Below are 4,942 nucleotides of genomic sequence, written 5' to 3' on the forward strand. Positions count from 1 at the left end.
GTTAAGCCAAAAGGCATAACCAGCCACTCATACAATCCCTACTTTGTTTTGAAGGCAGTATTCCATGCATCTTGTTCTGCAACTCTGACCTGATGATATCCACTATGCAAGTCTAACTTGGAAAAATAATCAGCTTTTTTCAATTTATCTAATAGGTCATCGATGTGAGGAAGGGGGTAATGATTTTTGATTGTTATCTTATTCAGTGCTTGGTAATCAATGCACATTATCCATGAACCATCTTTCTCCTTCACCAAAACGATTGGAGACCCACATGGGGATGTGCTAGTTTTGATGAATCCATTCTCGAGCAACTCTTACACCTGCTTCTTGATTTCTGCATTCTCTAAAGCGGACAACCTATACATTCTAATGTTACGCAATGGACCATCTTGCTGCAAATTATTATCATGCACTATTTCCTTTTTGGGTGGCAGGCCTTTAGGTTCTTGAAACAAGATATCATATTCTAAAACAACTTTTTCTAAATCAGCTTGTTGTTTAGCATCACAGCCCTCAAATACATTGGTTTTATTAGGTTTATTTTCCTTTACAACCATCAATAAAAATTGTTTGCATGAATTTACAATTCATTTCATCTTCCCTGAGTTTATGAGAGTAGTTATTCTTGAGCCTATGAGCCCTTACAAATTATTCGATTCCATCTTTAATGAGTAGATACTTGTTCTCAGCTCTATATAAAATAGCTTTTCTATCATACAAGTAAGGAATTCCTAAAAAGATTCCACATATATCCATAGGAACTATATCTAACTCAAACTCATCTACAAATGCTGACCCAAAAGAAAACTTAAGTTTACATTATCTAGTCACTTGTAGTTGTGCTTTATCACTTAACCGAACTAATGGGTATGGTTTATTGTGAGGTGTAGTCAGTAATCCCAACTTCTTTACAATTGCTTCAAAAATTAAATTTACTTGTGAGCCACTATCAAACAAAGTATTAATCTTTTGATGCTTGGAAATAACTCGAATATGGAAAATCTCATGTCTTTTTCTCTTATTTTCTTCATCATTAATAGATTGTGCAAAATTACTAGTAGATGCTTCGGAATTTTTACCTTTTATACCTGTGGCTACAATGGTTGTTTCATCTCCTGAGTCTGACCCCAAATCTTTGTGAATAGTTGTAGCAACCTTCTTCTTCTTTCCCTCGAACTTCTTAGGTCTCAGCTCTGGATGCTGAATCCAACATTGCTCATCGTCATGCCCATCGTTCTTACAGTGAGTGCATGAAGACTTGCTTTTCTGTGCAGTGTTGTCCTCCCTCTCTTTCCATTTTTGTTTTCTTTTCTTCTTATTCTTACTTGCAATGGGCTTGGATGATCCTCCATCTTCTGGGTTCCCATTCTTTCCTCTAGCTTCTAGATGTGTAGCTTGAATAGATACCTCATCTATAGTAGTGGGATTAAACATGAGGATATTATGTCTCATGTAGCTATGTAAACCACCTATGTACTTCAACAGAGTCTCAGGTGAGTCTGATGAAATTCCTAAAATCAAAGCTCTTTTCCTAAACTCTTGGGTGTAAAATTGTACACTTTTCCCTTTCAATTGGCGAAGAGTTTGCAAACTCATCATGGCTTGTTGCATGTAAGCTAGTGGATAGAACTGCTTTTTAATTATAGAAACAAATTCACTCCAGACAGAAAGAATCTTACCATGTTTCTTCATGTCAGCTTGTGTCCTGCCTTCCCACCATACCAAGATAGTGCCTTCGAGGTGTAGGCTGGCCAGCTGAATCTTACTCTTCTATAAGTCAATACTCTGCACTCTGCAATAAACATCAATTTGTCTGATCCAATTATCTAGCTTCTTTGCATTCAACTCTCCATCATATATTGGTAAATCAAATACAACATTTAATTTAATCAGAGATGTCTTCTTTCTATGTTCAGGGCTATTAGGAGGTGTGAGAAAGTTTTCTTCTTTCCCTTTTTCATTTGAGTGGTCATGGAGGAGAGATTCTTCTTCTCCTTTTCCTTTTGAGTGTGATGAATCTTCATCTTTAACATTCTTAAACTATGTGTACATTTCCTCTACCATGGACCTCATGGCCAGGAAACTATCTATGAATTGGGGGTCTGATCCCAAGGGACTTTCTTCTAACATTTTCTTCGTAGGATAGACTCTTCCAATTTCTAGGTTACTTTCGACCAACTCTCCTTATCCTAATTTAAGCTTCGATCTAGTTAGCATTCAACAACAAAATCCAGCACAAGCTTGTCTAACCTTAAACAACCTAGAAGCTTTGTTACCACTTGATCTGAAATAACTCATGAATGATCTCAGTTAATTAATGAAGGTATTACAGACTTATGTGCTAGGGGATGTCTATGTTATTTTATGCAATAGATTGATAAGATTGTGAAATACACATACATTGAAACAGTAAGAGAACACAGTAAGCAAACATATAAACACAACAAATTTAATAAGGAGTTCACCCAGTCCTCCTAGGCTACATCTCCAGGTCCAGCCTTCAGTGGTGGCCTTTCTATTGTGTCTTACAATGCAAAGTTTTACAACAATGAACTCAAATTGAGTCTCACTTAATATATAATGATCAATAGGGCTGTACTTGGATCCCCGAAGTCTCTAGAATACACAAAATCCCCTTACTGAATCTTGACCTCAACTAGTCTCAGTGATATGAGTCCAATTTGGTACTCAATACCTAACAGGTATACATAGAGGAGTTTCTTGAACCTCTCAAGCCTTCTCTAGAGTTCACAAGCTCTCAAACTCTCTCTCTATCGATGTCGGTCGATGTTGCCTTTGACTTGCTCGCCAACTCAACTTCTCTATTTTTTTTCTTCTCTCTCTCTTTGCTCTCTTTTACTGCTTCTTCTCCTCCTCCTCTCTGATTTCTCTGTCCACTTGTGGCTTAAAGCCAAATTTCTCCTTGTCTGTTCATTTCTACTTCTTGGCTTTCTGGATCTCCTACCTCTATCCACTGGAATTCCCTTTGCTTTGCGTCATCATCATTATAATGCTTCATAGAGAGGTGGACACCTATTTCCGCACGAACTAAATGTCAGTTCTCTTTGAACAGTTGTTATTTCCATTTCTCCAAGATCGCCCATGAAATTATTCCCTCTGCCAACTCATTGGTCATGCCAGATCTCAAATCTTATCCGCCTTAGCCTATTTCCCTGTCACATCTGGTCATCCATCGTTGATCTAGGGCCTCCAGATCCTACGGTCTCTATCTATATCGCATGGGTAGGTAGCATGCCCTTTACCCACATGATGAGAATGGTTTTCTCTCTCATCCATTGGATGCATGTCACCTGTTGTATGGAATCGCATGAGACTTGGCCAAACCCGCTTATCACTTGAGGGCCTTCTGATATCCTACAAGTTTTAGCGTGGGGTTCACCTTTTGATGGAATTGGTGATTTCCATGCAGTCCTATGCTTTTCCCCGTGACCAAGAACTCGGGGCTTTCTTTCACTGAGGGGGATGCCCAATTTGCCTCTCAAAAATGGCCTATTTTTTTGGATCTAACTTCTCGTTTCGCCAGTTTGTGCCAGCATGCGGTTACCATGGGCCAATGGTCTGCACGCTTGACCGAGGGTCCTCATTGCTCTGTGATGACCACAAATTGCCATTGTCTAGATGTTATTTCTGATAAAATCGACATCCATAGCACTTTAAAAGTTTGGTATGAGTTTTACAGAGTTTAGGAAACTATAAGAGTGTTTAAGGATACAATTCGGATCACCTCATTAAACTTTGTAATGTCCCTTTTCCATCTCCACAACTAATCCTTTATTTCCTAACAACTCTCTTCCAGTGCATCCTTCCACTAAACAAAAAACTCCGTTCATGTGATACTCCCAACACATGTAGTCTTGAGTTCCAAGATATTATCCAAAACCAATTTCGGTTTATCCACAATCATGGTTGGTCCACTCTATGGTGTTGTCCTCCCAGGATGATGTGCATCAATTGTACATATGTTTAGCTAACTTATATGGAACATAGTATGTTTTGAATGCATGTGGTTTGGAAGCTCCAACTCATAAGTAACTTCATTAAATCAATTCTCCATGCAGAATGGCCCTTCATACTTTGTCATAAAGATCTCGCAGTCCCCTTCGGTGGCTAAAACTAATCTCCAATGATCCTCAGAAAAACCATATCCCCAACATCGAAGTGCGCATCATGTTTATCCTTTTGTTCCCATTTTTTTATTCTCCCTACAACATCATGCAGGTGCAGGGGTGCTAACTCCAAAGACTCATTTGATGTTGTGAAGAATATCTCTGGATGTGGACAACTAAAAAATTTCCTCGTTAGCAGAGTATATCGGGCAACTGGGATCTCTGTATTGACAAACTCAAATGGAATATAGTCAATTGCAGAACTCTTTTGAAATTTGTAGCTAAATGGAGCCACATCCAAGATTTCAGGCCAATTTTTCTGATCTTCCCTTGCATAATATGTCATGTAATCCTTGAGTACTGCATTAATCTATTGATTCTTCCCATCTTTCTATGGCTGGTAACTCGAACTCTACAGGAACTTTGTATCGAACAACTTGAACAAATTGGTCCAAAATCTGTCTATAAAATGTGGATCTTGGTCAGACACAATACTCAAAGGTACTCCCAATACTTCACAATATTCTTGAAGAATAGCTCAATAATATTCTCAACCCCAAATGATGTCTTCGTCGGAATGAAGAATACATACTTGGAAAAATGATCAACGATGACCATAATCCCATTATACCCCTAGACCTATGGTACCTGAGTGATTAACTCCATTGAAACACTCATCCATGGTATCTCTGGAATTGAAAAAGGCCAAAAAAACCCTCTCCATCTCTGGTTATCTGATTTGTCCTACTGATAAATGATGCATGTATGCACATACTCCTCCACATATTCCCTCATCTTCTCCCAAAAATATC

This window comes from Pinus tabuliformis, chromosome 5_2 (assembly GCF_031772625.1).
Source record: "Pinus tabuliformis cultivar Carrire ecotype Pingquan chromosome 5_2, CPIR1, whole genome shotgun sequence".
Classification (NCBI taxonomy): Eukaryota; Viridiplantae; Streptophyta; class Pinopsida; order Pinales; family Pinaceae; genus Pinus; species Pinus tabuliformis.